Raw genomic sequence first — 14,052 nt, forward strand, 5'->3', positions numbered from 1 at the left:
CCTTATCGAATCGAAGCATGTAATAGTTCCTAGGAAATCTAACAAGCATATCTACGACATCCATGGTTTATTTTAAAATTTTTTAAAAAGGCCAAAATGGGGGTTAAGTGAATTTCCTTGTTAATATACGGATTTTACTCATTTTTGACCCTTTTTCTTTCACTAAAAAGGTCATAAAGTGGCCTAGCCTTATCGAATCGAAGCATGTAATAGTTCCTATGAAATCTAACAAGCATATATTCGAATTCCAAGGTTGATTTTATCATTTTCAAAAATGGACAAAATGAGGGTTAAGTGAATTTCCTTGTTAATTTACTGATTTTACTCGTTTTTGACCCTTTTTCTATCACTAAAAAGGTCATAAAGTGGCCTAGCCTTATCGAATCGAAGCATGTAATAGTTCCTAGTAAATCTAACAAGCGTATCTACGACATCCATGGTTTATTTTAGAATTTTTTAAAAAGGCCAAAATGGGGGTTAAGTGAATTTCCTTGTTAATTTATGGATTTTACTCGTTTTTGACCTTTTTCTTTCACTAAAAAGGTCATAAAGTGGCCTAGCCTTATCGAATCGAAGCATGTAATAGTTCCTAGGAAATCTAACAAGCATATCTACGACATCCATGGTTTATTTCAGAATTTTTTAAAAAGGCCAAAATGGGGGTTAAGTGAATTTCCTTGTTAATTTATGGATTTTACTCGTTTTTAACCTTTTTCTTTCACTAAAAAGGTCATAAAGTGGCCTAGCCTTATCGAATCGAAGCATGAAATAGTTCCTATGAAATCTAACAAGCATATATTCGAATTCCAAGGTTGATTTTATCATTTTCAAAAATGGACAATGTAACACCCATACCAGACGTATCTAGAAAGTCTAGCATGTGTATTAGTTTAGCACTGGATACATTAAAGTTTACAACACAAAATTGCATAAGAATGAATATTTATACAACAAATTGCGTTCGTACATACAACAACATAAACATCTCATCCATACACAGAATTTACATCCTTGATTTTCTTGGCACCTTGAAGCGATACGAACGCGCACTTGTTGAAACATCCATCCGGCTACAAGCTTGCTAATCCAACCTGATTATCTGAAACAAATAAGGATTGGGATGAGACATAATGTCTCAGTGAGTTCCCCTAAATCCTAGGCTATAGGCAACCTCAAGGGGAAACCTACGGTCACCACGTGTCTACATTACAACCTGACGGTTGATTATACGTGTGTGGGGACTTGCATTCCTAGACGGTAGTGCATACTAGAGCCGTCTTATCATATCCTACTTGTTATAGGCTTCACTTCCTATACGTGTCATGGCGGTCGAGAGGGAACCTAGGACCGCATTGCCAAGGATACGCTTTATGTATCAAGGCCTAAGCATAACATAATCATGGCACGATTCTAAACCGGATGATAAGGGGAAACCTAAGATCGTCATCAGTATCATGTTCATGTCTTACTCTATTCCATGCCTTATACTTGTCATTTAGCATCTAATGCTCTTATTCTTAAACATATACTTGCATGGATTCACTCTTGCATAATCTTGAACATAACATAATCATAATCATATCATACATAAACGTATCTAAGTTCATTCATTGGTTAGCGTTGAACAAACAGTTATTATCTTGATTCATTTTATGGATAGTCCCGAGTGGAGAAACCCCGAGATCAATCCCATACATGACCGATGTACGTACATCGGACTCCCTCGGTGTCGTGCGGGTCCCTTGCGGCTTGAACCGTTCCCCTTAGGTCGAGAACCTCCCGTATCCCCCTGGCGTGGATAACAAGAGACACGAGCACCTACATCTTGTTTACTCAGTGACATGCGGGTCCCTTACGGCTTGAATCGTTCTCATCATGAGAACCCCTTGTATCCCCCTGATGTGGATAGCAAGAGACATGTCACCTACACTTATTAAATCATGGTCTTGTCGTATACATAAGTTAAACATGTACATACTTGATTGTTTACCTCGGAACCTTAATCGAACCGATTAGTGGTAAACTATTACTTGTTCATATACATACTTATTCATGGTGGAGAGATTAACTAGTCAATCCACGACTTACTTACTTGCTAAATCATACTTGATCATATGCGAAGGTTACACTTCGCGTCTTATCATTTTAGGGTTTCTTGCTATCTTTCTAGTTCTCGACTAGCTAAGCCGAGGCTCTACGTACATTCCCTTTCTTAGTTCATTGCTACCCCATCATGCTTAATGAATAACTTGCTATCCCAGTCTATATCATAATATAACATTTCATGTGCAATTCGTCATTGAAATTCTTGATGTTGTTCATGCATTTCTTTACCAATATCTTTAGGTATAATGTGCAATGATAACTTAATTTTGAGGGGTTTTTAAAGTTATAAGAGACTGCAGGGAAAAACTTGGTCGAAACCACTGCATTTCGTGAATTTTCTTGTAAAATAGTACTGTGCTGTCAAATCTCGCTTGAGCGAGATTCATCATGCTTGAGCGAGATCCCAAGCGAGATTTCTCGCTTGAGCGAGATTCCAAGCGAGATTTTAATTTGATTCGGCAAAAATCTCGCTTGAGCGAGATTTTTCTCGCTTAAGCGAGGTTCTTCAGTACCAGACCTGCAGAATTCGTAATTTTGACCTCTAAACCTCAAAATTGAGTTTCCAATGCACACAAGACACCCAGAATACATAGAAAACATCTTAGAACAATTACATGACAACAAACAACATCATTTCAATGATTAATGGCAAAAGGGGTGCTAAAACCCTAACTTACATACTAACCCAAATCATGTTTTCTACAAGACATAAACGTAATCCCAAAGGTAAGGAATTCTATCTATGGAACTCACCTAACATGTTTTCTTGCTTTCCTTCAAGCTTCAAGCATCAACCTTAGTTTTCCCTTCATTCTTGATCTTTAGTTTTTCCCACCAAACCATGCTTAAATCCATGCTTCCTCTTGTTTCTTGCTTGCTAAGCTACCAATTGCATGATTTTGGAAGACTTTTATGCCTTAGAGAGGAAAGATTGGGGCGGCCAAGTAGAGAGAAGGAGGAGAGAATTTTCTTCCCAAAACCTAGAGAGAGAAAGTGGAAGGGAAAATGAATATTTTGGGTCCAAACATGCTTAAATACTCCCTTGTGCGAGATTACTTAATTGCCCTTTGTCTCAGTCGTGTTTACCTGACACTGATACATAAGTCCATGCTTAACTTATATTGCATACTTTTACTATCCTCCATACTTAGCATTCTTCATCATACTCACTTTCCATGAACCTGAGTTCTCTGATACATTTAACAGATAAAGTTTCCTTTAGCTGATGAGTGGGATGTTACACTCTACCCCCCTTAAAAAAATTTCGTCCTCGAAATTTAGAGATCGACTACCAATGATCATGACAAAACTTATCATCTATGGTCTGAGTCAAACATTTTTCCATTCATACATATCCAAAGGGTTTATCGCATCATGTCCTCATCTTGTTCACAACCCACATGTAACTGAACATTGCCTTCTTGATCTTAATATCACTCAAACCTAGAGTTATCTTGGTATGTCCTGACTTGGAACTTACCTTGCTACACATAAACTTCTTGTCTCAGACTCGCACCTTACTCACTTAACATAAACCAGTCATAAAAGTATCTTATCATAAACATGAACACTCAGGATTTGCCTTTTAACTGGAATCCTACCAGAACCCAGGTTTGCCCTGCAGTGCTTACTTGTAACTTTAAATCATCTTTTCATGCATACATAATCTTATCGGGTGAACATATAATTCATACATCAGTTAATTATTGTACCTTGAGACAGTTGCCTCATGCTGACATTACTTATCTTGGCGATTCTACGAATCTCTTGTCTCTTTTCAGAGTCTTAAGAAATCTTTTGATCTCATTACCATTCTTATTGCACCGAAATTTGTGGATGACTGATATAACTTGTCGTAGAGAGATGAAATTAATTATGCCTATACATATAACATTCATCAACCCGTCTTGTAGCTTACATGCTCTTAAAACTTCCAACTTAAACCTCTTGCATTTAAATACTCTTAACATATACTAGTGCGCCTCATAAGACTTTTCGAAAACTTTGTTGTTTACTTCAACTCATATTACTTTCATAGCACTCGCATACCGTCACGTGTCGTTTCTTGTTAAATAATGACGATACTCATTCTAACATATTACTTGAAGAAGTTTCCTAAACATGAGTATTCAGATCCTTGGAACAAATAGAGACATAATCTTTTTAAAGAATTTTGTGAAAAATGTCATGTTAAAAATAATTTCGTTTCCAAGTCCCTCGATACCCATTTTAAATTTAGGAGTTTTTAAATCATATTTCGAAATCCTCATAGCAAGTATCGTGACCATTTAACAAGTTTGACATAAGAGGGTGTGCACTTCATCGTGCATAACTCATGATTTATATCTCCATTCATAATGAAATTCTTGAACTTCAAAAGTAGCTTCTTTATTCTTCTTTCTTGACTTACATACATATCTTGGAGACTCTCATAAATGCATAACATATATAGGATTCTCGACCCACATAACATTATCTCATTTCCTCGTTCTAAAAAACAATAAACTTGAATCTTCAAAACATCGTATCCGGTAACGATCATATATTATTTCTTATCATAGCACATACTCTTCATTTGTGGTGACTCTAGCCTTTCCTATGTTACTTAGATGAAGACACATCCACATACCTTAACCCTTTTCATGACTGATTACATAAGTCTCCTTTCTTACTTAACATTTTGAGAACTTCTCGCTTGTCCCATAATGCTTCTAATGAAGGCTCTTACTATCACCTTCCATGTTCCATGATTACTGTAAGCATATACACCAATTAACTTTCGTTGCGCCACTCTGTTTCCCACCAGTTGGCCTTAACCAATACTCTAATTCATTAAGACAACTGAACTTTACATATGAGCAGCATCTTCTTGAATTCTTGTGAAGACCTTCCGTGTAGCATTCAAGGCCATAAATTTACACTTCACAATACCTTGCAAAATTGGATCTCACGGTAGACTTGTCGAATTACCATATTCTTTTACTTGGAAATAGACCTTACTTTCTCACTGGTTGAGTTTACCTCGTAACACATACTTATCTTACATAAACTTGTTTCTAAGCACATCTCGAATTCCCATAGAGGACTCATCATAAATTCATACATACTTTTCTTGATCATACTTCATTGTATTCTTGTATCCTCGCGTACTATGTTTTCCGTAATCAAACGAATGCTTGCTCGTTAATTTCTTTCTTTAAGAAAACATTTTAATTTAACATACGGGTCATTGGCGTTGACGATTTCTCATCACATAAAATAAACATATTGAATTCTGGGTCCTAGTCGTTACCTTAGTATTCACGGAACGAGTTGACAACATAACTATGCCATCAAACCTTGTTCCAGGTGAATTTAACTTACTCTATACGAGTCATGACCGACCGGAACCTACAGAATTCCATTTTAAAATTTATAAACATCAACTCCAATCACCCATATGCGTCTATCTTTCTAAAATCTTGTAAACTTTTTGATTCATCATCATAACGAGCCTTAGTAATTTAATTAAGCAAAACATAGATCCGGGGGAATACTCATAACTTCCTTAAATCTGAAAATCTTGTGACTTTACATAATTCTTTACCGCTTGCCTTTCATCTCATGCCTTCACATCCGCTTTATCCATTCATATGCCAAAACCTTAACACTCTCAACCCAAGCTCTTCCTCAGCTCTTGCCATGTTAACTTCTAATGTTACCTTAAACCGGATTGATTCCGTTAATAATTGTCCATGCATTTTCTTCCTTAGAAATCGTAGAGTGTGATGTGCATTCGATACTTGATGTAATAGAGAGTGTTTGTTACATAAAAGATTGTGAAAACAACCTCCAATAGCTACTACTAACCCTAGAGACAAAATGACAGTTTTCGGGAAAACCGAAATTTCGCTCCAGGTTCGCTATTAGCGAAATCCTCTGGAGTAATTTCACTATTAGCGAAATTTTCGCTATTGGCGTGTTTTCTTCAACTCAGTTTTACAAAAATCATATTCTACATAAAATCTTATTTCCTCAAGTAATCTAGTGCACATCATTCATTCCGGTCATCATAAAAAAAATAATTTCATAACCATTGCATGGCAAGCATTAACACTAATCAATTCAATTCATGGCACATTAGAAACTAGTGTCTTGTTCATCATACCACTTAACATAAAACTTCCACATAAAACTGTGACTTCATCCGCTAATAACGACTTAACTTATTTCTCTGCCAACTCATTCTCTGTTAGAACCTTATTCTCACGGAACATATAAATCTTTACCTTTCGTTCTCATATCTCAATCCCTGAGAGCCTACTAATTCCATCAACACATGTCGACTTCTCCTTAACTTGTAGTCTTGTACTTACGTTCCAGAATATATATATATATATTTCCTTTGCATACAATAAACTCGTTCCAACAACAACTCCTACCGAAGCTTCCGGTCTTAATTAATTATTCCAAACTCTTTACTTACGGGTATACGAAGAATTACTAGCATCTCACCCAACGTTGTCGGAACATCCTATCTTAACATCACTTTACATTCCCGGAGGATTCATACTTCTACTTGCTTAGTTCACCGGCCAATTACTGACATGATTAACCTCTTACTAATACTCAATCCATGTTCTTACTTCTAAGTTCACACTTTCCAGTGCATCTTCATCACATACTTCGTTCCTCCTGGGTCCTATTCAGCTCTCAGGCATCCATTCCAATCGTCGAATGCTAAATTGAGTTGATCAGGCTCAACTAACAACAACAATTAGAACTTTTACCCGGAACCCAATGGTCCCACTACCTTAGTTGTAACTTAATGACCCAAGGAACGGTCTGAATCGACCTGCTCTGATACCAATTGTAACACCCATACCAGACGTATCTAGAAAGTCTAGCATGTGTATTAGTTTAGCACTGGATACATTAAAGTTTACAACACAAAATTGCATAAGAATGAATATTTATACAACAAATTGCGTTCGTACATACAACAACATAAACATCTCATCCATACACAGAATTTACATCCTTGATTTTCTTGGCACCTTGAAGCGATACGAACGCGCACTTGTTGAAACATCCATCCGGCTACAAGCTTGCTAATCCAACCTGATTATCTGAAACAAATAAGGATTGGGATGAGACATAATGTCTCAGTGAGTTCCCCTAAATCCTAGGCTATAGGCAACCTCAAGGGGAAACCTACGGTCACCACGTGTCTACATTACAACCTGACGGTTGATTATACGTGTGTGGGGACTTGCATTCCTAGACGGTAGTGCATACTAGAGCCGTCTTATCATATCCTACTTGTTATAGGCTTCACTTCCTATACGTGTCATGGCGGTCGAGAGGGAACCTAGGACCGCATTGCCAAGGATACGCTTTATGTATCAAGGCCTAAGCATAACATAATCATGGCACGATTCTAAACCGGACGATAAGGGGAAACCTAAGATCGTCATCAGTATCATGTTCATGTCTTACTCTATTCCATGCCTTATACTTGTCATTTAGCATCTAATGCTCTTATTCTTAAACATATACTTGCATGGATTCACTCTTGCATAATCTTGAACATAAGATAATCATAATCATATCATACATAAACGTATCTAAGTTCATTCATTGGTTAGCGTTGAACAAACAGTTATTATCTTGATTCATTTTATGGATAGTCCCGAGTGGAGAAACCCCGAGATCAATCCCATACATGACCGATGTACGTACATCGGACTCCCTCGGTGTCGTGCGGGTCCCTTGCGGCTTGAACCGTTCCCCTTAGGTCGAGAACCTCCCGTATCCCCCTGGCGTGGATAACAAGAGACACGAGCACCTACATCTTGTTTACTCAGTGACATGCGGGTCCCTTACGGCTTGAATCGTTCTCATCATGAGAACCCCTTGTATCCCCCTGATGTGGATAGCAAGAGACATGTCACCTACACTTATTAAATCATGGTCTTGTCGTATACATAAGTTAAACATGTACATACTTGATTGTTTACCTCGGAACCTTAATCGAACCGATTAGTGGTAAACTATTACTTGTTCATATACATACTTATTCATGGTGGAGAGATTAACTAGTCAATCCACGACTTACTTACTTGCTAAATCATACTTGATCATATGCGAAGGTTACACTTCGCGTCTTATCATTTTAGGGTTTCTTGCTATCTTTCTAGTTCTCGACTAGCTAAGCCGAGGCTCTACGTACATTCCCTTTCTTAGTTCATTGCTACCCCATCATGCTTAATGAATAACTTGCTATCCCAGTCTATATCATAATATAACATTTCATGTGCAATTCGTCATTGAAATTCTTGATGTTGTTCATGCATTTCTTTACCAATATCTTTAGGTATAATGTGCAATGATAACTTAATTTTGAGGGGTTTTTAAAGTTATAAGAGACTGCAGGGAAAAACTTGGTCGAAACCACTGCATTTCATGAATTTTCTTGTAAAATAGTACTGTGCTGTCAAATCTCGCTTGAGCGAGATTCATCATGCTTGAGCGAGATCCCAAGCGAGATTTCTCGCTTGAGCGAGATTCCAAGCGAGATTTTAATTTGATTCGGCAAAAATCTCGCTTGAGCGAGATTTTTCTCGCTTAAGCGAGGTTCTTCAGTACCAGACCTGCAGAATTCGTAATTTTGACCTCTAAACCTCAAAATTGAGTTTCCAATGCACACAAGACACCCAGAATACATAGAAAACATCTTAGAACAATTACATGACAACAAACAACATCATTTCAATGATTAATGGAAAAAGGGGTGCTAAAACCCTAACTTACATACTAACCCAAATCATGTTTTCTACAAGACATAATCATAATCCCAAAGGTAAGGAATTCTATCTATGGAACTCACCTAACATGTTTTCTTGCTTTCCTTCAAGCTTCAAGCATCAACCTTAGTTTTCCCTTCATTCTTGATCTTTAGTTTTTCCCACCAAACCATGCTTAAATCCATGCTTCCTCTTGTTTCTTGCTTGCTAAGCTACCAATTGCATGATTTTGGAAGACTTTTATGCCTTAGAGAGGAAAGATTGGGGCGGCCAAGTAGAGAGAAGGAGGAGAGAATTTTCTTCCCAAAACCTAGAGAGAGAAAGTGGAAGGGAAAATGAATATTTTGGGTCCAAACATGCTTAAATACTCCCTTGTGCGAGATTACTTAATTGCCCTTTGTCTCAGTCGTGTTTACCTGACACTGATACATAAGTCCATGCTTAACTTATATTGCATACTTTTACTATCCTCCATACTTAGCATTCTTCATCATACTCACTTTCCATGAACCTGAGTTCTCTGATACATTTAACAGATAAAGTTTCCTTTAGCTGATGAGTGGGATGTTACAGACAAAATGAGGGTTAAGTGAAATTCCTTGTTAATTTACGGATTTTACTCGTTTTTAACCCTTTTTCTTTCACTAAAAAGGTCATAAAGTGGCCTAGCCTTATCGAGTCGAAGCATATAATAGTTCCTTGGAAATCTAACAAGCATATCTACGACATCTATGGTTTATTTTAGAATTTTTAAAAACGGCCAAAATGGGGGTTAAGTGAATTTCCTTGTTAATTTACGGATTTTACTCGTTTTTGACCCTTTTTCTTTCACTAAAAAGGTCATAAAGTGGCCTAGCCTTATCGAATCGAAGCATGTAATAGTTCCTAGGAAATCTAACAAGCATATCTAGGACATCCAATGGTTTATTTTAGATTTTTTTAAATTTTTTAAAAAGGCCAAAATGGGGGTTAAGTGAATTTCCTTGTTAATATACGGATTTTACTCATTTTTGACCCTTTTTCTTTCACTAAAAAGGTCATAAAGTGGCCTAGCCTTATCGAATCGAAGCATGTAATAGTTCCTATGAAATCTAACAAGCATATATTCGAATTCCAAGGTTGATTTTATCATTTTCAAAAATGGACAAAATGAGGGTTAAGTGAATTTCCTTGTTAATTTACGGATTTTACTCGTTTTTGACCCTTTTTCTTTCGCTAAAAAGGTCATAAAGTGCCCTAGCCTTATCGAATCGAAGCATGTAATAGTTCCTAGGAAATCTAACAAGCGTATCTACGACATCCATGGTTTATTTTAGAATTTTTTAAAAAGGCCAAAATGGGGGTTAAGTGAATTTCCTTGTTAATTTATGGATTTTACTCGTTTTTAACCTTTTTCTTTCACTAAAAAGGTCATAAAGTGGCCTAGCCTTATCGAATCGAAGCATGAAATAGTTCCTATGAAATCTAACAAGCATATATTCGAATTCCAAGGTTGATTTTATCATTTTCAAAAATGGACAAAATGAGGGTTAAGTGAAATTCCTTGTTAATTTACGGATTTTACTCGTTTTTGACCCTTTTTCTTTCACTAAAAAGGTCATAAAGTGGCCTAGCCTTATCGAGTCGAAGCATGTAATAGTTCCTTGGAAATCTAACAAGCATATCTACGACATCCATGGTTTATTTTAGAATTTTTAAAAACGGCCAAAATGGGGGTTAAGTGAATTTCCTTGTTAATTTACGGATTTTACTCGTTTTTGACCCTTTTTCTTTCACTAAAAAGGTCATAAAGTGGCCTAGCCTTATCGAATCGAAGCATGTAATAGTTCCTAGGAAATCTAACAAGCATATCTACGACATCCAATGGTTTATTTTAGATTTTTTTAAATTTTTTAAAAAGGCCAAAATGGGGGTTAAGTGAATTTCCTTGTTAATATACGGATTTTACTCATTTTTGACCCTTTTTCTTTCACTAAAAAGGTCATAAAGTGGCCTAGCCTTATCGAATAGAAGCATGTAATAGTTCCTATGAAATCTAACAAGCATATATTCGAATTCCAAGGTTGATTTTATCATTTTCGAAAATGAACAAAATGAGGGTTAAGTGAATTTCCTTGTTAATTTACGGATTTTACTCGTTTTTGACCCTTTTTCTTTCGCTAAAAAGGTCATAAAGTGGCCTAGCCTTATCGAGTCTAAGCATGTAATAGTTCCTAGGAAATCTAACAAGCATATCTACGACATCCATGGTTTATTTTAAAATTTTTTAAAAAGGCCAAAATGGGGGTTAAGTGAATTTCCTTGTTAATATACGGATTTTACTCATTTTTGACCCTTTTTCTTTCACTAAAAAGGTCATAAAGTGGCCTAGCCTTATCGAATCGAAGCATGTAATAGTTCCTATGAAATCTAACAAGCATATATTCGAATTCCAAGGTTGATTTTATCATTTTCAAAAATGGACAAAATGAGGGTTAAGTGAATTTCCTTGTTAATTTACGGATTTTACTCGTTTTTGACCCTTTTTCTTTCACTAAAAAGGTCATAAAGTGGCCTAGCCTTATCGAATCGAAGCATGTAATAGTTCCTAGGAAATCTATCAAGCATATCTACGACATCCATGGTTTATTTTAGAATTTTTTAAAAAGGCCAAAATGGGGGTTAAGTGAATTTCCTTGTTAATTTATGGATTTTACTCGTTTTTGACCTTTTTCTTTCACTAAAAAGGTCATAAAGTGGCCTAGCCTTATCGAATCGAAGCATGAAATAGTTCCTATGAAATCTAACAAGCATATATTCGAATTCCAAGGTTGATTTTATCATTTTCAAAAATGGACAAAATGAGGGTTAAGTGAAATTCCTTGTTAATTTACGGATTTTACTCGTTTTTGACCCTTTTTCTTTCACTAAAAAGGTCATAAAGTGGCCTAGCCTTATCGAGTCGAAGCATGTAATAGTTCCTTGGAAATCTAACAAGCATATCTACGACATCCATGGTTTATTTTAGAATTTTTAAAAACGGCCAAAATGGGGGTTAAGTGAATTTCCTTGTTAATTTATGGATTTTACTCGTTTTTAACCTTTTTCTTTCACTAAAAAGGTCATAAAGTGGCCTAGCCTTATCGAATCGAAGCATGAAATAGTTCCTATGAAATCTAACAAGCATATATTCGAATTCCAAGGTTGATTTTATCATTTTCAAAAATGGACAAAATGAGGGTTAAGTGAAATTCCTTGTTAATTTACGGATTTTACTCGTTTTTGACCCTTTTTCTTTCACTAAAAAGGTCATAAAGTGGCCTAGCCTTATCGAGTCGAAGCATGTAATAGTTCCTTGGAAATCTAACAAGCATATCTACGACATCCATGGTTTATTTTAGAATTTTTAAAAACGGCCAAAATGGGGGTTAAGTGAATTTCCTTGTTAATTTACGGATTTTACTCGTTTTTGACCCTTTTTCTTTCACTAAAAAGGTCATAAAGTGGCCTAGCCTTATCGAATCGAAGCATGTAATAGTTCCTAGGAAATCTAACAAGCATATCTACGACATCCAATGGTTTATTTTAGATTTTTTTAAATTTTTTAAAAAGGCCAAAATGGGGGTTAAGTGAATTTCCTTGTTAATATACGGATTTTACTCATTTTTGACCCTTTTTCTTTCACTAAAAAGGTCATAAAGTGGCCTAGCCTTATCGAATAGAAGCATGTAATAGTTCCTATGAAATCTAACAAGCATATATTCGAATTCCAAGGTTGATTTTATCATTTTCGAAAATGGACAAAATGAGGGTTAAGTGAATTTCCTTGTTAATTTACGGATTTTACTCGTTTTTGACCCTTTTTCTTTCGCTAAAAAGGTCATAAAGTGGCCTAGCCTTATCGAGTCTAAGCATGTAATAGTTCCTAGGAAATCTAACAAGCATATCTACGACATCCATGGTTTATTTTAAAATTTTTTAAAAAGGCCAAAATGGGGGTTAAGTGAATTTCCTTGTTAATATACGGATTTTACTCATTTTTGACCCTTTTTCTTTCACTAAAAAGGTCATAAAGTGGCCTAGCCTTATCGAATCGAAGCATGTAATAGTTCCTATGAAATCTAACAAGCATATATTCGAATTCCAAGGTTGATTTTATCATTTTCAAAAATGGACAAAATGAGGGTTAAGTGAATTTCCTTGTTAATTTACGGATTTTACTCGTTTTTGACCCTTTTTCTTTCACTAAAAAGGTCATAAAGTGGCCTAGCCTTATCGAATCGAAGCATGTAATAGTTCCTAGGAAATCTATCAAGCATATCTACGACATCCATGGTTTATTTTAGAATTTTTTAAAAAGGCCAAAATGGGGGTTAAGTGAATTTCCTTGTTAATTTATGGATTTTACTCGTTTTTGACCTTTTTCTTTCACTAAAAAGGTCATAAAGTGGCCTAGCCTTATCGAATCGAAGCATGTAATAGTTCCTAGGAAATCTAACAAGCGTATCTACGACATCCATGGTTTATTTTAGAATTTTTTAAAAAGGCCAAAATGGGGGTTAAGTGAATTTCCTTGTTAATTTATGGATTTTACTCGTTTTTAACCTTTTTCTTTCACTAAAAAGGTCATAAAGTGGCCTAGCCTTATCGAATCGAAGCATGAAATAGTTCCTATGAAATCTAACAAGCATATATTCGAATTCCAAGGTTGATTTTATCATTTTCAAAAATGGACAAAATGAGGGTTAAGTGAAATTCCTTGTTAATTTACGGATTTTACTCGTTTTTGACCCTTTTTCTTTCACTAAAAAGGTCATAAAGTGGCCTAGCCTTATCGAGTCGAAGCATGTAATAGTTCCTTGGAAATCTAACAAGCATATCTACGACATCCATGGTTTATTTTAGAATTTTTAAAAACGGCCAAAATGGGGGTTAAGTGAATTTCCTTGTTAATTTACGGATTTTACTCGTTTTTGACCCTTTTTCTTTCACTAAAAAGGTCATAAAGTGGCCTAGCCTTATCGAATCGAAGCATGTAATAGTTCCTATGAAATCTAACAAGCATATATTCGAATTCCAAGGTTGATTTTATCATTTTCGAAAATGGACAAAATGAGGGTTAAGTGAATTTCCTTGTTAATTTACGGATTTTACTCGTTTTTGACCCTTTTTCTTTCACTAA

The 14,052-nt window shown here is 35.8% G+C and overlaps 2 long non-coding RNA genes across 2 annotated transcripts; both read right to left on the reverse strand.

Moving 5' to 3' along the window:
* Positions 1-861: 861 nt before the first annotated feature.
* LOC146897848 (uncharacterized) lies at positions 862-6,389 on the reverse strand. The gene is made up of 2 exons (XR_015022850.1): positions 2,860-6,389; positions 862-1,099 (listed from the first exon to the last, which is right to left on the reverse strand). It is a non-coding gene; the product is annotated as an uncharacterized LOC146897848 (long non-coding RNA).
* A 587-nt stretch (positions 6,390-6,976) lies between these two features.
* Positions 6,977-9,457, reverse strand: LOC146897849 (uncharacterized). Its single transcript, XR_015022851.1, has 2 exons — positions 8,975-9,457; positions 6,977-7,214 (listed from the first exon to the last, which is right to left on the reverse strand). It is a non-coding gene; the product is annotated as an uncharacterized LOC146897849 (long non-coding RNA).
* Positions 9,458-14,052: the final 4,595 nt, after the last annotated feature.

Source organism: Medicago sativa, chromosome 8 (genome assembly GCF_051527215.1).
Source record: "Medicago sativa cultivar Bolivia chromosome 8, Bolivia_mono, whole genome shotgun sequence".
Taxonomy (NCBI): Eukaryota; Viridiplantae; Streptophyta; class Magnoliopsida; order Fabales; family Fabaceae; genus Medicago; species Medicago sativa.